This window comes from Schistocerca cancellata, chromosome 2 (genome assembly GCF_023864275.1).
Source record: "Schistocerca cancellata isolate TAMUIC-IGC-003103 chromosome 2, iqSchCanc2.1, whole genome shotgun sequence".
In the NCBI taxonomy this organism is placed as follows: Eukaryota; Metazoa; Arthropoda; class Insecta; order Orthoptera; family Acrididae; genus Schistocerca; species Schistocerca cancellata.
In genome coordinates, this window is record NC_064627.1 from 741,612,421 (window position 1) to 741,635,148 (window position 22,728).

A 22,728-nucleotide genomic window follows, 5' to 3' on the forward strand; every position below is an offset into this window, starting at 1 on the left:
CATGGCATCCCTCAAATGTACAAGAGATTGACCTAATTTACAAATATATCATCACACAGGGTGTCTATGACCCGGTACAACCGGGAGATCTGGGAATAACCCAGGAATTTTTTCATCCGGGAGAAAACCAGGAAAAACCCGGGAATTTTTTGTTGTTTAAGTTTTCAGTTAATTTTTTTGTAATTTTGACTGGTAAGAACCGATACTGTAACTAAAGGATATTACTGTATCCCACTACTGCAGAGTAATACTACAGCATTAAAACGTGAACAAGAGAAAAAAACGAAAATAAAACTTAAATTGCAAAGGAAATGTGCCACATAAAATAACTAACTGCTCGTACAAGCATCTGCCAACAACAGAATGTGTCAGAGGCTTTTTAGTACCTTCTCCCGCTTCTGGCTACAAAAATGTGGCTGTTGGCTGTGTAAGTAGCAATAGCAGCAACCAGCCACATGGTACCCGAAAAAATTTTACTGGCACGCCCAAGCTGTCAGATTCACGCGTGCGCAGCAGGCCCAGATCTAGTGGGGGCTGGGAGCAAACCGGTGTATTTGAACCGGGCGGCAATTTCGGGGGGAGGGGGCAAATTCATATTCTTGAGGAAAAAAACTGTTTCACAAAGCACCTAGCATCCAGCGCACGTCGGTCTATCGATTATTCATATGATTTTGAAACGCTCCCCTGCTGGTTTTTGAACACATTCTAAGTTGATATCTGAATGAATTATAAGTTGATTTTTGAATGCGTGCATATTGTACATGATGTCTCTGCCAGGGGAATCCTCGTCACATCTAGAAACTAACTTTCCTGCAGACAAAAAGGGGATTGGGCTATACGAGCTGAGCGGAATAAAACTGAACCGGAGAATGCCAACTGCTGCTTGTTTATGTGGTTGATTCGGTTTGTGAATGTTGAGCGTTGTTATAGTTACTAGCGAAATCCACAGATTCAGACTACCAGAGTGGAAAGAAACGACTGACAGGAATAACAGGTAAGAAAGATTATGTATTATCTTCTCGGTGTATCCAAGAAAGTGCAATTTTGCCAGATCGCTACACTAGACAGGGCCATTTTCAGCCCCCAGCTAGCATCCACTTAAGTTGCATTCTAGGAGTAGCGTGGGAAATGCATTGTACAAACTCATAATAACGCCTAACTGAAGAATAATTGCTGAATGATTAAACCGGTGATTGTGGCAGGGTTAGTAAAGTTAGCTGGAGAATGAGTTTTGACAGTGGTAGGAATAGTTACAGAATTAGTGATGACAAGACTGTTTGTTAGAACGAGGAAGGAGAAGAAAGGGGGACATCACACAAATTATGGAAGAATATGATGATTCCAAATTTATTCGAAAATCTTGTTCTACTACTTTTCGGTCTCGTGCATGAGAAATTGGAGCACATGAATGAAATGTGAAACTATTTCCTAACGTAAAGCTTTTTGCTTGTAGTAGGCCAAATAGGTATTTCGTATTGGTACTTTGTGAATTATATTGTCATATTGTAAAAATTATCATTATAGCCAAAACAGTGTCGCTTATTTGGTGTGTGTTACAATTGCTGCAATATTAGAAAGGCCTATTTTCTTTTATCCGGCACACAGTGACAAAATGGACGTAATCAGATCAAGAAACCACACCAGTTTTGGGTACTAATTGTATTAACAGCTTTTTCAGTATTAGACAACGACATTTCCACTTTTCATGTAGCAAAACGTTTGATGAACTTTGATAAGGTAATAGTTCTTTCTCAGAAAGGGATGAACACCATGTAAAGCTGTAGCAAGATTAGATAGATAAATCGCTAGGACCTGAGGATTGAATAAATGTGTACTGTCTTGCCTGTCTCTTGTCTTTAATGGTTTTAGGTATCCTATATTTAATTTTGTGTTACACAGAAGAGCAAGTTATTAGCTAATAGGCAATAGAGAGTCCAGATTTTCTATTAATTGCGAGGGGTTGGGCAGAATGTCAAACTGGCCGACTGGGAGCAGGATAGGCACTACAGGACATTTTAATTTCCACTGTCCTGAAATAGTTTGATGGCATCCATTAAAAAATATACACGTTTGAGTTTGACAGAGCGAAATACAGTGATGTGCGCTATAAGAATGTTGTTTGAAGAGGCGTGGCACTGCACAACACGCTTAAGTAACGTGTCTTACATGTCCGTGTAGAGCAGTCTGAGTTATAGCGGGGGGGGGGGGGGGGGGGGTAGTAGTCTCCACGTGACCCCTGTTTACATTTTGTGATTTTTCTGTTTCGTCTTCGTTTACTGCTCTCACGTCAAATGAAAACAAGACTGATTTTTGTGGCTGGGAGCTATCAGGTGAATTAAAATATATTCACATAATTACAGAGGGCTAAAATATGTTACTAGTTTCAGATTTTATTTTATTTCCACCTGTCTGACAGTCAAGCATTAATCACCTTGCAGAACAATAAAGTTATTTTTGTCGGTTTGCTAAAGAAATTTGGCTTTTATCAGGGTTTCCTGCTGAGGCAGTGAATTTATTTGAAACAAAGTGTTTATTTCCACACTATTGGCTAGTTTCAACTGTTTGTTGTGTTTCAAGTGCACGTTTTCATCTTCTAGCACATATGGCATTACGCCACAACAAAGAACCTAACATGAGATAATACTGTACTGGTACTCGAAGACAATTTACATCCCAAAACCACACTGAAAAGCATATTAGGTCAAGGCCTATGTCATTGGGCATCTGGACATACGAATGTGCACTGTAAGGCGAACTATGCATTTTAGTCTGGTTCACGAAATTCCAACACTTTTACCGAGCGAGGTGGCGCAGTGGTTAGCACACTGGACTCGCATTCGGGAGGACGACGGTTCAATCCCGTCTCTAGCCATCATGATTTAGGTTTTCCGTGATTTCCCTAAATCGTTTCAGGCAAATGCCGGGATGGTTCCTTTGAAAGGGCACGGCCGATTTCCTTCCCCATCCTTCCCTAACCCGAGCTTGCGCTCCGTCTCTAATGACCTCGTTGGCGACGGGACGTTAAACACTAACCTCCTCCTCCTCCTCCTCCTCCAACACTCTTGGAGTATCCTCTGATGTTTTGTTTCTTTTATGACAAGATATTAGATCTTTTAATGTTTTACACATACGAACATACAGGCTTCCTACGTCACTATAGCTGCGCAAGCGCAGTGACGCCTCTTATCTGGCGCTGTCTGGCAACTGCTGAAATGAATCTGTTTCTAACAAGTTGCGGCAAAATATTGCAAATTGTTGTTCAAAAAGCGTTATTTTCGAAGTAAATTTCCTTTACGCAAGTTGACCTATGTGCGAGAATGTACGATGAATTTCCTAAATTCAAGAGCGTTTGCTCCCTTTTAAAAATCAACTCTTTGATGACGAGCCATTTAGAAGAATTTCTAGCCCAGAAGATCAGAGATTTATGTCAGTATTAAATTTTACTGGCATATTTGTGTGATGTATCTTAAAGTGTAACATGTGCTAAACAAATCAACATTACATGTGAAAGCTTAGCTTCTCTTGTAGCTTACTAATCTTGGAGACAAATATTATATGCGAAAACTTCGCTTTTCTTGTAGCAACACTGTGTATATTAATTTAAACCATTAAATTTTCCTGTTTGTGGAATTAAAACTTATACTTTTGTAATACGAAAATACGCAGCATACATGTTGGTGCACATCAAAGATCTTTCCAAAACGTGTTTTTTCGTCCCGAGTTTCGTTTTCTAAAGTGCTGGGAAATTCTACGCTGCTGTATAAAACCATATCCATTCAAAGGATATGTTTTACAGTTCCGAGGGAAAGTATACTGTCACTTAACACGGAAAAAGTGTACTTTTACTCAGGAGAAAATGTAGTTTTAACCGGGAAATCCGGGAAAAATCCAGGAATTTTTTTTTACTTGTCCATGTATATACCCTGTCACACCAAAAGCTTGTACCCCCTGTCAGCTTCAAACTTATGTACATCAACTAATGGCACAAATTGTACATCCCTCTGCATATTTTAAAGCAATTAAACAATATATTACCCCAACCTTTAGGCAGTTATTACATGTAACAGATATGTTAAGAACCCCCCTGCTTTAGAAAGCTTGCTCTCATCCAATCACTCCTGCCCCCTCTCTCTCCCTCTCATTTTCTCTTTCTCTTCCTCCCCCTCTGCCTCCAGCCTTTCATTTCTGTCTGTGAATCCCAACCAAAACTGTTATTTGTGTATAATTTTACCACTGTATCCAACATAATTATTGTACTTAAAGTTTGCAACATGTCACCTAATTATAAAAACGAATATGAAGTTTAAGCTATATTAACTTGACAAAATCGGATTTATACACCACCCGAAATATTTGTTCCAATGCATGTATTCAACACCTAAAACAAAGATCTCCAAAATCCCTTAAAATTTGTTCTGTAATAATGTTGTTATGTGTGTACTCTTGGTACTTTGTGATAATGTTTCTCTTCTGCTATATGATCCTTGCATCCAGACGCCACATTTGTTTACAAAATATGACAGTATACGTGTGATGTATTACGAAAGTGAATGGAACCTGTGACCACTGGAGGTACAGTACTTTACTTATTTTATTTTTACCATGAGATATAAGTTTATTTTTTGTGAAAAGAAACCCAAATGCATGTTCTGAAATAGTGTTATGTTTTTCCACTAGACAGTGCCGCAAGTTCCTCCAAAAAAATAAAAAAATAAATAAGTAAAATAAATAAATCGTCGCGCACACACACATCATAGTAACAAATGTAAATCCACCTGATGATGGATGTTTAAACCTCTGAAACGTGTTGTGGAGATAAGTAAACAGTGACTGGTAACAGTAAACTTGTTGCTTCATTTAATGTCAACAACAGTCACAGTAAAAATAACCTAAAATGTTCACCTTTAAAGTAACTAGTATCATAAATACAATAGTTAAAATTCAGAATGTGGGTTCATTAATTAAAATTACTTCGCATAACAAAATGAACTTCTAAGAATAGAAGATTCGCTGACCTACAATATGTGGAAATAAAATCCAAACTTCAAATCCACATGACACATGTGTAATGAAATAATATAAAGCTACTAGCCTGGCGAAGTAAATAACACAAGTGTGTAAAAGCCAAATAAACAGTTTAAAACTAACTTCACATCTATAAAGCAAGATCTTTCAGTGTCACAAAACAATTAAAACATAACTGTAAGTGTAAGATAATTAACAAGACGGTGACAATTAGTTAAAATCTTGATAGTTGATGACAGATTCAAAGTGGAATCTCAGTGGCACTATGTGTAGCTTTTCTGTATGAGGTTTCTTGTTTTCTTGTGGGGGAACTTCCAGAAGAAGGCCCAGCCTCCTCACCGTTGTTGGCCACCACATACAACAGCATGCCAGTCCGCTGCAGTGCTCAGCACTGCTCAAACTAGTAGATTTCTGCATTCTTCAAAATAAACATTCAGGTTAAACTCATTCTGTTCAGTCAGCAGTAATTTCAGTTACTGTTTTCTATGTATATAAATTTCCGTTTCTTCCATAAGGTTTAGTAGTTGTCATTTTGGTGCCTTGTGAAACATTTCAATACTATCCTCTATTTCCTGCCACATGTTTTTCTGTATCCACATGTGTTCCAAATGCACTCTAATTCTGGCTATATGTGTGCTCTCTAAAAAAGAGTCTTGCAATTTCCTCCCATCTGACCAATATAAATCTTTTCGCAGGCTTGGCAGTTGATTTTGTAGACACCAGATTCTAATTATCTGTTGCTGTTTCTGCCAACTTTGTGGCGCAGCCTAGAACCAACTTACCTTGCATTTTAAACCCAGTCTTTACTTGCGTTTTTCTGAAGACTTGCGCAGTTCTGTTGGAAATTGCAGCATTGTATGACATAGCAACAACAAGCTTCTTGCCCTCTGGTTCTGTTGTTTCTTTCTTGCCAGGTATTTTTTGACTTTAGTGTGTTATAAAGATTCATTACAGCACAGTCTCTGTATCTGTTTGCCCTCACTATTGCTTTAATCATACTTAATTCTTCCACTTCATCGTTTTAGGTGAGTGGTAGTTTTAGTATCCTATTGATCATGGTTCCAAGTTGCTGTGCCCTGAAGAGGACTGCAGCAAGTTGTTCAAAACATCGGCACTTTAGTTGTTCTAGTATTTTACAGTGACACAGTCCAATATCCAAAATTATTTTATTCAAAATGACACCTGCCGATGAACCCTATGAACTTGTACTGAGAGTAGGCAACAGGTGATTACTAGGCAGATAGAAGAGATTGCTGGCCACTCATATGTTAAATGTACTGAGGGAACTGCTAGTAATGATAGTGGAGATAGAGATTGTAGGACCCACACTATCGGTTTGCAGGAGAAATTTTAGGAATCTGAGAGCAAGGTAGGATTAAGAGGGAGCACTGTGCCCTCATCCAGAATGATAGGTAATGTGAACAGATGGGAGCAAGTCATCAATCCAATAAGTTTCCATGTTTCAAGCCTGAAGCGGAAGTACCTCCTATAGCCTTCTTACAAACATTTGAAGATGCTTTCCCACCAATGTGAAAGAATAAAAAGAAAATCAAATTTGTAACATAGTATCTGATGGTTAATGCTGGAGAATGGGGAGTTCTTAATGCAAAGGAATTCTGGGACTGGAAATCCTTTGAGAGGCAGTTTAAAGAGGAATATTGGTCCTAGGGGAACAGCAGAAACTAATCCTAGAGTTACTGAACCCGAGACTAAACAACTGTAAATGAGGTAGGTTCAGTGGTGCCTAACAAGGCTGAAAAGATGAACCAATAAGTAATAGCCACGAAATGAGGGCATAAATCAGCAGGATCCTTACCTGTCCACAGGAGAAAAAGATTGGGAAGGAGTGATCAAGATTTAGTTCAATTTTAAGTCACTTGGAACAATTAGATTCCCTTAATAAACCTCATGACTAAGACTAGTAAAAGAATGGTCAGAATTGAAAAGAAGAGACTAAACACCACCAGGGACAGAATGTAAGCAAAACTAGTTAGTTCGGTAAAACTACAACAAAGAAATAAAAATAGTGGAAAAATATCTAATGAAGGGGAAGGATGTACAAGCAGAGTTGTTGAAACAAAGGGGGGGGGGGGGGGGGGACACGTTCTAGGTCCCAAGGAAGGGACTTTTTGATGGCACTGGGATGTGTCAGAGTTAAGCTCAAAACATTAGGACTTGCAAGTTACGAGGAGAAACGAGAACATAGAGATGAATTATTAGAAGAAGCTATACCAGAGAGAGCAGCACAGTGTAACAGTTATTAAAGATAGTGAAGTAGTAAGTGTGGTAGTTGATTTGGATAACAAAGAGTATAATTGACCAGAAGTGCCGGAAATGGTCATGTAGCATACTTCCAGCATCTGGAGTCAAAGCTATAGGGATTACTGGACAAACAGGTAAACCTATTAGGGTAGAAGTGCTCCTTAATTTTTCAAATGTGGGATGTGTTTAGAACATTTATTTTTGGTTGTAGCCAACTTGAATGTCAAAAATACTCTTGGGAACAGAGTAGTTGAACTAATGTAAGGCAGTGTTGAACTTTTGCCTGCTTCCCTTGATATTATATCATGGCAAGAAAGATGTGATAATTCCCTTTGTAGAAGAAGAAACCCCATTAAGTTAAGAAAATGAAGAGATCTGACTGTTTTCAAGTACACAGTTAGTGCCCAAAATGGAACAGAACGAAGATTACCAGGAGGACATGAACTTGCCCCCATGTAAGGAAATTTTCATCTCTAAAGTAAACCAGGATGAGATTTTGAACTGAATAGAAACAGTAGCTCTGTGAACTGTTGCTACACTATTGAGGAGTGTTTTATGACAAACCAGGAACAATTAAAGGATACGAATGTAAACTGAAAATAAAAAATGGAAAATCTTTTAATAAGAGCCTATCCCATTCCAATAACTCTGGCTCGGCAGAGATGACAAAGGTGTTTGATCAAGGTGCTATCAAAAGATTACAAAATGCCCATAATAATGTCTTGTTAGTCACATGTAAACTACATGGTGGAGTACAGGTTGTGTCAGATGCTCTGGCACTCAGCCAAGTGATAGAAAGGAAAGAGATCGTCCAGTAACAGCAGAAGAAATTTTACGTATGTTAAGGAAAACTAAGTACATCAGTAGCATGGATTGAACATTTGGATATTAGCAAGTGCCATTACACCCAGGACTGAGATGGTATACTGCTTTTAGCTTTGAAAAAAGATCTTATCATTTCGTTACTGCTTTTGTATTAAATATATCAGTCTCTGTATTTATGAGAGCTCTTGATATGGCACATGGTAAAGACATTTCGCATGAGATAATTCTTTATATGAATGACTTACTAATAATTAATGAAAAGTGCTTATGTCAGAGAGTGCTAGAAAGGCACCAAGCAAAAGGTGTGACAGCGAAACTGTTGGAAGTCATCCTTCAAGAAGAGAAATCCCCACCGTCTCTCTTACCCTCTGTCTAAACTGGAGCACTCCACTATCCACCCCCCCCCCATACTATCCCTCCCCCTCCCTGCCCCAGCCTCCTCCTCACCCTCACCCTCACCCTCACCCAGTCGCCACTCCCATCATGCACTGGTATTGCTGCTCGCAGTGTGGTTTCAGTTGTCTGAGACTGCAGATGTGTGTGCAGGTTGCATTTGTGTGTGTCTGATTCTTCGGTAGAAATTCCAAATACTTATTTGAAATTAGGGAGGCTCAGGATTTTTGGTCTACTCATTTCCTCTTTGATATTATTAAAAGCCTCCCCCTCCTCTGGACCCCAACACCGTTTGGTCTTTTCCTTTGAGACATTTCAAACAATGGAAAATCCAGGATGGAATGTAACAGTATTAGAGAAGGAAAGTTGCCACTCACCATATAGCAGAGATGCTGAGTCGTGAGAAATCTCTCAAAGGAAACGACCAAATGGTGCTGGGGTCCAGAGGGGGGGGAGGCTTTTAATAATATCAAAGAGGAAATGAGTAGACCAAAAATCCTGAGCCTCCCTAATTTCAAAGAAGTATTTGAAATTTCTACTGAAGAATCAGATATTGGATTGGGCTGTGAGATGTTTTGGGGAGAGTTAAATAATGAAGACAAACATTCAGTATATGGTAATTGCAAATAGAGTCCTTAATGAACATGAATGTAAACACACAGTCATTGAAAAGCAGAATGGCTGTGGTATGGAGCTTCAAATGCTTGCATTGTTTGTTAACAGGACAAGCTCCATTACACTTGATAGATACTGTTCATTTTTATATAGTAATTCACTTTTTTTTAAGTTGATTGTAAAGCTTATCAAAACAGTAAGAAGTCTGCAGCATAATATAAACCGGCTACTGTTGTGTCTGCTGTGCAGGCAAAAAATTTGAGTGTCTGAGCTCCATGACGCCTTAGTCTCCATGAGCCCTCATAAGTAGTGTTCTTTTTTAAATAGTTGGTTTCTGTTAAGTATTTTTCAAGATTGATTGGAATGCTTGTCAAAAAGTAAGAAGTCTTGTAGATTAGCTCAGCTCAGCAAAATTTAATATAAATGCAAAAATATATATCAGCAAAGATAACTGTTCTGCTTTTTGCATCATAGTGACAAGAAAAAAAATTGTAATTACATTTTTCTCCATGTTAACTGCCTTTTCTCAAGCTGAACATGATATGTGAAGAAAAAAAATCACAAGAAAGAGGACTATTATACTCTCAGAATCTGATAATATGCTGTTTCTATGAGGAGGCAAACAAGTCGCTGGCATGGTTTCTATTCAGAAAAAGCATGTTCATGGTCTCCAACTTTGACACCACCAGATACAACCTACCTACAATAATGTCCACCTGTAACAGATCAAAATTACTTGAGGTTAATATATTCAGTTATTTAGACCAGCAATTATATATGATAGTGAGATATCGGCTGTGAAGAACACACGAGCAAAAATTGCTTTCTGCAGAGAAGTGCATGTTATGACAGTCGCGTGAAGATATTCTTAAGGGTAAAATCCATAATCCATTTATAATACGTTAAACAACTGTCATCATGTTGGAAGTTCTGTGACTGCATGAGATATGAGAGTAAAAGGATAATAAATTGTGATATTTTTGTATAACATAGGGATCTTAAAATGACACCTGTTACAGATAAGATTACAGACTCAATATAGTTACACCTTAAGCAGGCTAGAAAGTCTTTCCATAAATGTAGGTAAGGGATGAAAGAAGTAATTCTCTTGCCATCTGTCAAGGGGGAGTGAAGAAGATGCGACTTGCTAAACAAGACACAAACCAACAAGGCATATAGCACCTCTGTATTACTGTTAGTTTGTTATAGACTGGTTAATGTAAGGAATTCATTTTATTCATCAAAAGCTCAACAGTAAACAACACTATTATGATATGCCATCACTTTAACAATAACAACATAATAACTGGATCAGTTGGTAAATATAATTGTTCTATATCTATCATGCTTATACCTCTGAAATTCTCCTTATATAGCTTTCAAGATTCTTGATATGTAACACCAGATACGAATCGTCAGTGCCCACAATTATGTGAAATGAATTAGCCAATTGTTCCATAAATTTACAAACAATCCTATTGGAGAAACATCCGCAACTGAGCATTAAACCAGAAGTTGAAAATACCGCTTCAGTTGTAAAGTTCTTTTATTATCACACAACTGGTTTTGGTCTCTTATAACCTATCTTCAGGAGTCGTAACTTGGTGCTGTGGCCCCCGAGCACCGCAGTGGACTTGTACTAGGTGCGGTGTGCTGCCTATGAGCACAGAACTGTTCAACCTCTCAACAAATCTAGTTGTTGAATGGAATAAAGGGGCACAGCTCTTCCATAAATTACATTAACTGAGAAATTAAAGAACAAATTTGTAGTACTATTATTATTGGCCTCTGTTTTGACAAGTGTAAATTTCCTACTTCAAAATACTTTTTAAAAATCCATACTTTACATCAAGCTGTTTTATGTGTCAGTCACCTTACACTGCAACGCTAGAAAAAGCTCTCGTCATTATCAAATCTTGATATAGGACTAAATGTGTCAACATTATGTTGTCTAAATCATTGTGTATAGTCTTTTTTCTACAAATTTTGCCTTCTGTTGAATCATTTCAGTATTTGTATTTAATTTTATATCAGAGCCCATTGTCTTCAAACATCTTATTTGTTTTAGTTTCATTAACTAATTTCTATTCTTCATTCTTCTTCAGAGATTCATTTCTTCCTCCATAGCTTTCTTACAGTTTTTAGATTCTTCTGATGAATCCTTTCTTTATAACTGCCGGTGCCTCATAATATAGTGTCATCTTTGGCTGGTTAGCTGAGTGTTTTCTGTAATGTAACAGTTTCTCAAGTTTCCGTACCCAGATAAATTTTGGGTTCCTTTGTGTTCATTTTTGCTTCTGAATTGTTCACTATTTGTTCTGTAGTGGCATACAAATGCTTGTTACACTTTGATTAACACAGTCTCTTGTTTACCTAACACGGCTGATGGTTTCCAGTGTGGTTACCAACGTGGTCGAATTCTAAAGTGCTGGAGAATCCAACCAGTTTTTTCTCCTCTTCTGTTAAGTCTCAAAATATATGTTCCTGGTGGCAGTTCTGTCTAATGCACATATTGCAAAAATCATCAAAGTGCACACTAAGTAGTTGTAGGAAAAATTGTCTTAAATATGGAACAAAAAGAAACTTGCAAATAATGCATGTTTCAAGTAAAAACCATTAGCTAAAAATGAACTCATATTCCCTTAAGTATTGACATGTTTCATGCCCATATTTAATTGCAAGACTCTCACTAATTGATGACTGTATGTAACACATAACTTCCATACCACACCTGTTTGCTCATTATCTGTGGCTGTTGTGTACACCAGAAAAGGAGTTATTTGTTTGGTCTGAAGACTGTGGACCAGTCTGTCCCTAATGCTAAGTAGGTGGTGGTTGGAATGTACTAGGCTGATCTCAAGGACAAATGTTTTCTCATGACAACCAGTGTTTTTCAACAGCCATTACAGAAAAACTTGTCAAAATCTAGGCAGGAAGCTGCACCTTACAGAAGCACTAGGAGTGGGAGCAGGAAGTGGACAACAAAACATCTACTTTCTGCCTCTGATTCCGACTGGCTGAAAAGGCTAAATGTCAAACAATCTCGTAGAGATTTGCAGCTCACAAAACTGAGGATTGCTGCTTCGTTCCATTCAACAACTACATTTATTGAACAGTTGGCCAACTCATTTCACATTATTGGACACTGATAATTAGTATGTGGGGTTACATATCAAGAATTTTGATAACGAAATCAGTCTGTATATACATATATAAAGCAAATTTTAGAGGCGTATAGCATGGTAGATATAGAACCATTATCTTTACCAATTGATGGAGAGTGTGTAATCAGTTACTTTTTACAACACTGCACAACAGTGCACTCCGCATACTTGAAGGACCAGATTCATCATATGCTTTAGTGTTGCTTCAAGAGTTCAAGTTTTTGACTGAAACAAGCAAAGCAAACCATAGCAATGTCTTAATCTTTCTTCAACACAGACTACCTTTTAAAAGAAATTACAATTATAAAGGAGTCCTTAGTACCCGTTTTGCAATTAAAAAATAAAAGTGCTGACAGATATATTAATGGATCATCATTTTATGAATGATATAAAAACACAGACAGACAGTATCATTATATTCATAAACTACATAACGAGAACAAAATTAGAGTTACTTATAGCCAACTAGCAGACGGGCAACAGAAATTCTTTCAAAAGGGTTACCATTTAGGAAGTTAAAAGTTGTGAATTTGTTGGCAAGTGTTTACTTCATGAAATAAAATATTGAGGGTCGACAGGCAAGTGCAAGTTTACCAATGTTATTATATATGTATTAATATTCTTTTGAAACTTGTCAGTTAGCAATACAGGAAGTACTTTGAATAGTTCTTACATTGTTGCTGTTGAAACATGACGGCGTTATCTTAATAGTGATGTTTACTGTGAAGCTTTTGATTAATAAAATAAATATTTTTCATTACTTGACCTGTAACAGACTAACAGCAATATAGAGTAATCATCTTGTGGTGTTGCAGTTCTTATTTCCATGCTTCCTAAGAAAATTGGATGAGGAATTCTGCTTTATGCTAGACACCTTTGAAATTTAGTTTTACCCAGACATGTTTCAGCACTTAATGTGCTATTGCAGTCAGTTACTGTATTTCCTTTCTGTAAAACTGTTATTACATATTAACGTTTAGAGAAACATTTGGTACAAAACATTTACATTTGTGAAGAAAGTGATTGTTGTCAAATATTATACACGGTTTGTTTACAGCTCACATTTGAGATATGTAATACTGGGTTGATGCCCATATTATTACAATATGTCTAAAGCTCTGGTTTTGTAGCCTAATGGGAAAAAGGGTGGATGTATACATTAGTTTACGTCCCATACACAAAGCTATTGAATGTTTATGTTAGTAGTGTGAGTCTGCTACACAATCTGCAACTTGTTGCCTGCAAGCAGCAAAACATAATTTTTATTTTTATTTGTTATGGATTTCTGAGGGGGGGAAAAAATGAGTATGAATGAGTATGTATCGCATTATTCTGCATGTTACTTATGGCTTCGATGTTGTGTTTGTCTCCTTCATTTGTGTTGTCGTAACACAACTGATTTCTACCACTTTTGTTGTGTCAGAGGCATTTTCTGCAATTTTTCAAAGTTGCAAAGCATTTTCCCTGCCATTACTTGTTGTTGTGGCTATGTTGTATTCATTTGTTAAGACATTTTCGTCTGGGTTAGACATGCAGATTTGAAGTGTTGTTGGTGTTTATACGGTGTGTGTGTGTGTGTGTGTGTGTGTGTGTGTGTGTGTGTGTGTGTGTGTACGCGCGCACGTTCAGGGCTGGAACGGGAGGGAGGTTACTGTAGAAAGGCATCTAGAGTGTATTTTGTACAGTATGAGGGAGACGGGAATTTAGTTCTCGGTGCTGATAATGTGAAGATTTGGTGTGGGTGTTATTTATATTCTTCTTAATTCTGGCAAAGAGGGTTTTATTGCACAGTGATGTGTGTTCATTTAGTACTTTCTTTCCTTGGCTATAATGAGATAGTTTCCTTCTATTGTTAATTTTTTATATAGGCTGTCACTAGTTTTTAGAATCTTTAAGTCAATTTCAGTGTTTGTTGGGTGGTGATTCTGGGCTATCAGATGATCTTCAAATTCTGAGTGTGAGCTATTGCTTTTCAGTGCTCTGAGATGTTCTGCGTACCTGGTTCGGAAATTCCTGCATGTTTGACCCACATATACTGATTGACAGCAGTTGTAAATCAGTTGATATACACAAAACTGGCTCTATTTGTCAGTGTTGGTAGCATTTCTTCTAAGTCTAAAGAACCCAAGTGACTTACTAGAAAAATAAGAAATGAAAACAAAGCAACCTTAATTTCATTTGACATAATTTCCATGTGCGCACACACTCCAACAGAAGAAACCATCAGCATCTACATCTACATCTACATCCATACTCCGCAAGCCACCTGGCGGTGTGTGGCGGAGGGTACCCTGAGTACCTCTATCAGTTCTCCCTTCTATTCCAGTCTCGTATTGTTCGTGGAAAGAAGGATTGTCGGTATGCTTCTGTGTGCGCTCTAATGTCTCTGATTTTATCCTCATGGTCTCTTCGCGTGATGTACGTAGGAGGGAGCAATATACTGCTAGACTCTTCGGTGAAGGTATGTTCTCAAAACTTTAACAAAAGCCCGTACCGAGCTACTGAGCGTCTCTCCTGCAGAGTCTTCCACTGGAGTTTATCTATCATCTCCGTAACGCTTTCGCGATTATTAAATGATCCTGTAACGAAGAGCGCTGCTCTCCGTTGGATCTTCTCTATCTCTTCTATCAACCCTATCTGGTACGGATCCCACACTGCTGAGCAGTATTCAAGCAGTGGGCGAACACGCGTACTGCAACCTACTTCCTTTGTTTTCGGATTGCATTTCCTTAGGATTCTTCCAATGAATCTCAGTCTGGCATCTGCTTTACCGACGATCAACTTTATATTGTTTTATTCCATTTTAAATCACTCCTAATGCGTACTCCCAGATAATTTATGGAATTAACTGCTTCCAGTTGCTGACGTGCTATGTACCTAAATGATAAGGGATCTATCTTTCTGTGTATTCGCAGCACATTACACTTTTCTACATTGAGATTGAATTGCCATTCCCTGCACCATGCGTCAATTCGCTGCAGATCCTCCTGCATTTCAGTACAATTTTCCATTGTTACAACCTCTCGATACACCACAGCATCATCTGCAAAAAGCCTCAGTGAACTTCCGATGTCATCCACAAGGTCATTTATGTATATTGTGAATTGCAACGGTCCTATGACACTCCCCTGCGGCACACCTGAAATCACTCTTACTTCGGAAGACTTTTCTCCATTGAGAATGACATGCTGCGTTCTGTTACCTAGGAACTCTTCAATCCAATCACACAATTGGTCTGATAGTCCATATGCCCTTACTTTGTTCATTAAACGACTGTGGGGAACTGTATCGAACGCCTTGCGGAAGTCAAGAAACACGGCATCTACCTGTGAACCCGTGTCTATGGCCCTCTGAGTCTCGTGGACGAATAGCGCGAGCTGGGTTTCACACGACCGTCTTTTTCGAATCCCATGCTGATTCCTACAGAGTAGATTTCTAGTCTCCAGAAAAGTCATTATACTCGAACATAATACGTGTTCCAAAATTCTACAACTTTTCGACGTTAAAGATATAGGTCTATAGTTCTGCACATCTGTTCGACGTCCCTTCTTGAAAACGGGGATGACCTGTGCCCTTTTCCAATCTTTTGGAACGCTACGCTCTTCTAGAGACCTACAGTACACCACTGCCAGAAGGGGGGCAAGTTCCTTCGCGTACTCTGTGTAAAATTGAACTGGTATCCCGTCAGGTCCAGCGGCCTTTCCTCTTTTGAGCGATTTTAATTGTTTCTCTATTCCTCTGTCGTCTATTTCTATATCTACCATTTTGTCACCTGCGCGGCAATCTAGAGAGGGAACTACAGTGCAGTCTTCCTCTGTGAAACAGCTTTGGAAAAAGACATTTAGTATTTCGGCCTTTAGTCTGTCACCCTCTGTTTCAGTACCATTTTGGTCACAGAGTGTCTGGACAATTTGTTTTGATCCACCTACCGCTTGGACATAAGACCAAAATTTCTTAGGATTTTCTGCCAAGTCAGTACATAGAACTTTACTTTTGAATTCATTGAACGCCTCTCGCATAGCCCTCCTCACACTACATTTCGCTTCGCGTAATTTTTGTTTGTCTGCAAGGCTTTGGTTATGTTTATGTTTGCTGTGAAGTTCCCTTTGCTGCCGTAGCAAGTTTCTAACTCGGTTGCTGTACCACGGTGGCTCTTTTCCATCTCTTACGATCTTGCTTGGCACATACTCATCTAACGCATATTGTACGATGGTTTTGAACTTTGTCCACTGATCCTCAACACTATCTGTACTTGAGACAAAACTTTTGTGTTGAGCCGTCAAGTACTCTGTAATCTGCTTTTTGTCACTTTTGCTAAACAGAAAAATCTTCGTATCTTTTTTAATATTTCTATTTACGGCTGAAATCATCGATGCAGTAACCGTTTTATGATCGCTGATTCCCTTGTTCTGCATTAACTGTTTCAAATAGTTCGGGGCTGTTTGTCACCAGAAGGTCTAATATGTTATCGCCACGAGTCAGTTCTCTGTTTAATTGCTCAAGGTAGTTTTCAGATAAAGCACTTAAAAAAATTTCACTGGATTCTTTGTCCCTGCCACCCGTTATGAACGTTTGAGTCTCCCAGTCTATATCCGGCAAATTAAAATCTCCACGCAGAACTATAACATGGTGGGGAAATCTACTCGAAATATTTTCCAAATCATCCTTCAGGTGTTCAGCCACAACAGCTGCTGAGCCTGCTTTAACCGTGACCTTCACCCAAATTATTTCACATTTCGAGTCTCCGTCAATTTCCTTCGATACTATTACACTTCTTATCGCTATAAACACGCCTTCCCCTTCACTGTCCAGCCTGTCTCTGCGGTAAACATTCCAATCTGAGTTTAGGATTTCATTACTGTTTACATCTGGTTTCAGCCAACTTTCTGTCCCTAGTACTATATGGGCGTTGTGACCGTTTATTAATGAGAGCAGTTCTGGGACCTTTCTATAGACGCTCCTGCAGTTTACTATTAGCACATTAATATTGTTATTCCCTGTTGCATTTTGCCTACTCCTACCTTGCCGCGTCTCATGAGGCGTCTTGTCGGGCCTAGGGAGGGAATTCTCTAACCTAAAAAACCCACATGTGCCCTCCACACGTACTCCGCTACCCTTGTAGCCGTTTCCGGCGTGTAGTGCACGCCTGACCTATTCAGGGGGACCCTACATTTCTCCACCCAATAGTGGAGGTCGAGAAATTTGCACCCCAGATCTCCGCAGAATCGTCTGAGCCTCTGGTTTAAGCCTTCCACTCGGCTCCAAACCAGAGGACCGTGATCGGTTCTGGGAACGATACTACAAATAGTTAGCTCTGATTCCACCCCGCGAGCAAGGCTTTCCGCCTTCACCAATTCCGCCAACCGCCTGTACGAACTGATGATGACCTCTGAACCCAGACGGCAGGAGTCATTGGTGCCAACATGAGCAACAATGGTTAACAAGGTTAACATGACAGCCCTCACCATATGTGCACTAACAGAATAATGTGAATTAAATGTTCACTATGCACACCATAACTCATACGGCTGATAGAAATTGTAGAATGACACTACGGACCACATACTTCCTCATTCTCACCCAGACCCATTACACCAGATACCAGTGTCATTATATAAGTACTATATTCATTCACTACCAAAATTGTAGCAAAGCTTGCTATGAGACTAGGATATTGAAGTTTTGTGGCAATAAAGTGCAACAGTCATAAACGCTTCCCACAATAGTTCAACATTTTATAGCTACATAATAGTTAATGATAATAGGTGAAAAGCAACAGCTTGAAAAGATGCCAGGTGAGGAAAATGGGACAAACTGATAGATGTTACAAAGGCTCTTTTAGAGTGTGAAGGAGTGTTTGATGTTGTCATTGGTAATTTAATGAAACCAGAAGAAAATACGCTGAATATTGATGACCAACTTGCTGTGTGGATATAGACTAACTCCAAGGCAAAGAAACATCTTTGTCATAAAAAAAAAGGCGCTGCTTCATGTTGGTGAATGCATAACTGCTCAATATATTTGAAATAAATAACATAAAAACTATTATGTCCATTCAGTGGAAGACATTGATTTAGTTTGACAGGAGTATCGTGAGAAGCATCTGACAGTGTACGAGATCATGTAGTCAAATTTGATGAAATACAGACCGATTAAGACAGGTTGCTTCTCACCTATAGAGGAAGTATAGAATGGCAGACAGGCTCATTTAATACTGCAACTGTTAGATTTTAGGTATCTGACAAAGTCATTCATCTGACACACGTGGCCTCCTTTGTCTCCAGGCACTATAAAGGTAGAGACATAATGTGTATTATTATTTCAAAATGTGCTACTGCATTAAAATGAGCAATAGCTAATAATAAACTGGCATAGTAGAAGATATGCTGTGGCATTAAAACACTTAGTTACTAATAAATTGTGTCCCAAAGGTCTTTCTGTGTAGGTCCAAGGAAAGTTTATAATCTGATGATGTAAAGTGTGTAATTTAATACGGTTTGAGATGTTCCAAAAATTGTACGTTGTATTATTTAATGCACTTTCTTCATAAACTTTTTATGTTTCTCAACCGTGACTTCTTGAAAATCTGTGCCAAACTTCTTCTACAACTGCAGTTTATTGCTCTAAGTAAACTCAAAAGTACAGCTCCAATTTCACTAAAAGAAAAGTCCATTCATTTTAATAAATCATTTATTGCTAGTAAACATGTGCATGACTAAATGGATTGCATCAATAGTCAGTCACAACCCCCCAATATGAAATCTCAACTTAGAGAAATGAACAGAACAGTTCATTTGTATCTTTACATCTCATGAGAAGCATTGTCAAAATTATTTATATATATCTTATTAGGACTCGTGCACCTCGTCAAAGTATGTAGGTTGATGATTCCCAAAACTTGTATATTTGCATCCAGGTAGGTATTTCCTCTTGTGAAGTTTTTGCAATTGCCACCACATCTTTAAAACAAGTGATGTCCATCAGTCTGACATGCCACATGCAAATAAAATAGCAAACCCACACAATGTCTGTGCTCTCACCTCTGATACCTTATGTATACAAGCTTTCATTTACAAGAATCATTCATTGGTAAAAAACATAGGAATATATATCATTCCTTTGGATAGGTAACTATCACCACAGGTACTAAACAACTATATCGAAATGGTGAAAACAGTATAAAGTAGCAGTTCAATGTTTCTGACAGGATGTATTTGAAAAAGAAGACATGACCACTAAGAAGCTGCAGTATGACCACTTTTTCATAACTAGTTCCAGTAATAGTCTTCTGGTCAAACTAGTAACACATCATCCTGATTTGAAAACTGTGCAAATTCTTTATAAGATACATACAAAAGCTTAATAGCAAAACTGAAGTAACTAAATGGCGCTGGTTTGTTAGAATAAGCCATCACCATATACTGCGAAACGTGAAGCATTGTAAGAGGCTTTCATACATGTATCCTCGTACAGAAAGAACTTAATAATTTGGTCGCTGAAAGACCTACCTGTATTAAACATGTCAAAAATACCCATAAATCATGTCACATGTACCTCTCTTACCTATGTAATACGTTATTTTACTGTTTTCTGGAAATTGTCCTGGATGATTAATCACATCATTTTATGTTCCTAACATACTTTTTTTCTTCTTTTATAAAAACAGAAATAAGATTCAAATAATTTGATAGGCCACGCTTCATTCGAGTCATGTGATACCTGTGATGTCACTGGCTAACTCGTTGCTTCTACTGTCATAATGCTAATTCACAGTGATGTCTTGCTTTGGAATTTACTTTTCAGAAAATGGGTTACATATGGTGCGTAGTGTCATAGTGTATAAATACATCTATAAAATCTACTGAAAAGTTGTTCTTGAGTGTTCTAAAGAATGAGAAGATGCATAAAATATGATTGCACTGTACTAGTAAATTGCAATGTTGACGCACAAGTTCACTTACAACGAAGGATGGCACCATTCAGCGAAATTAAACTACTCCTGAAAATTGCTGTTTTACCCAACTACACCTCAGTTATTCAGTATAGCTCAGTTGTTAAAAGCCGTAGACCATTTAATTTTATAAAATTATGTTCATAGATTACTGGTTTGAACCTAACACTAAAGAACACTTTAACTTATTTGTAAAATGACTCGACAGTCCTCTCATATGGAAACTAAATCACAATTACAAACCTCTACCACAGTGATCAGAAACAGAATATTATTGTATTTTCCTTGCTGTTTACATGCGCTTTCATTTGCAATCGCTGTTCACACGTCACATTCAAAAATGTTACAACACACTTTCTGCTTTATTAGAAACAATTTTTTTATCTTCGTATTGTCCAGCTAGGATCCTTGTTATTTAAACTTTTGCAGCTTTGTCATCTTAAATAAAGGTCAAGTAAGTCTGCATCAGACATCATTATTCTACAGTAACAAACATCACAGACAGTCTCATCATTGTACACCTCACTGTACTGTAGGTATATGATGATATCTTCACTACTAGCAGTTCTTTTCAAAAACATGAATTGTTTGTTTGTGAAATAAAAGTATTTATCCTCTGTTGTTCATTTCTCAGACCAAGACTAATGTGAAGCTATATATAATACATCCTACAATCGAAAACAACTGCTACAATCAGTTCTTGTTAATGCTATTTTCGTATTTCATGTAAAACTTTGAAATATACATGACCCTTCCAGGATACCTCTTTTTCTGTAGTCGGATGCGCCGTCCATTACGCCGCCAGACACCAGCTGGATGCAGTATCTTGGCTGAGTATCTTCTGTAGAGGACCTCGGAACAAAGTTTTGCAAAGGACGATTTTATTGTGCTTTGGATTGTAGCTCATGACTGATAATTGACAATTTAGTTACAGTATATGTACCCTTTTCCAAAAGTTCTGCAATTCATTACTTTTGAGCAAGTTTAAAGATGTTGCAGGAAGAAGAGAAAAGACTGTCCGTCGTTCACATGTTGCTGCTGTAAATGGGTGAAGCATAAATGCATTAACTTTCACAAGGCTTCCGCTATCAGCATTCACAAAATTTATTTTTATTGTTACTTAAAAGATGTAATTGGTTTTCCATCATTAAATAGCTAATTTGTTTGCAGAAAAAGTACATTAACACCTTGTAACTTCTGCTAATTCTCCTATAACACAAATATAGCTTCATCTTACTCCTAGTCTGTCACATCACTAAAGCATCAGCCAGTAACAGAGCATTCTTGGATCACGTGGCCAGAATTTGATTATTTAATGATTTTTAAGCTTTAATTATTTAAAAGTAACAGATGTTTTGTGAGAATAATGATCATAAGTGCTATTTAAATGTTGTTATCAATCAGAATATCAACAAAGCAAAACATGTTTTTAACACAGGAAAATAGCCTATTTCATATTTTGGTGATGCAATGAAACTGGTGAAATTAACAATATGAATGAACATCGTTCCTTGACAAGAATACATTTTAATGTCCCAGTGTACAATGCTTCATACAGTATGATGAAAGTGTTAAGTTTCTCTTTATTTCAGTAGACATTGTTAGTTATATAGTATTTGCAGGCTTTTTAAATCAAGATGTTGCTGTAATAGGTCAACCAGAATATTGTTGTATTATTGAAAGTAATTATGAATAAATAAAATTATAGTGAAGCATTTAGGCAGTCATATTCCTGCCCGGATAGCTGTGAATGCTGGCGTGACACCTCTGGAATTTGGAGAAGTGTACTGGCTCCAGCTTGAATTCGTTTGTAGGATTAACGAGGGCTGGTGTGCTGGTCACCCTAGATGTTGTTTTTATGTGGTTTCCCACATCGAACAAGGTGAATACTGGGCTGGCACCCGTGTTCCATTTGAGTTACATGACTCACATATATTTAGAAAACGTTTGCACACTTTCACATGGGATAACACATCAAGATACAGGATAAGGATCAGGGAAAAGAAGGGGGGGGGGACGGGACATTCCAGCTTCTTGATGGTAATGTCTCATTTCTTTCAAGTAGCATAAAAGTATAAGTAGGTATCGCCACTGAAGTAAATAAATGGTTTTTTCCCACCCTTTGCAATTTATTTTCCGACAACAATTACCAAGTAAAAATCAAAATTACATTACAATTTATGTTCTTCATGGCCTCGGGTGTGTACATTTGGTTGTCTGTGTGGTTGTGTGTTTGAATGTGTGTAATTCTACTAGAAAAAAGATAAGAGATCGAAAGATAGAGTGGATACTATTTTCTGTTACACATTTCTCCGCTCCACACATCAGTCCACTATAGGTAAGTGGTAGCTTTTCCCTTATGTTACATATTTTTTCAAGTTTATATTACCTAGAAAATACTTTTTTTATTGCTATAATGTTATTGGTTTTGCTGCGGAATTTTGATTTATAAACTGTATATTTAAAATTTGCTAGAATCTTGATCTACACTTA

At 37.8% G+C, this 22,728-nt stretch overlaps 1 protein-coding gene across 3 annotated transcripts in view; it reads left to right on the plus strand.

Moving 5' to 3' along the window:
- LOC126162543 (origin recognition complex subunit 4) overlaps positions 1 to 22,728 on the plus strand; it is a 90,445-nt gene that overhangs the window by 53,374 nt on the left and 14,343 nt on the right. The gene's annotated exons all lie outside the window — the stretch shown is intronic.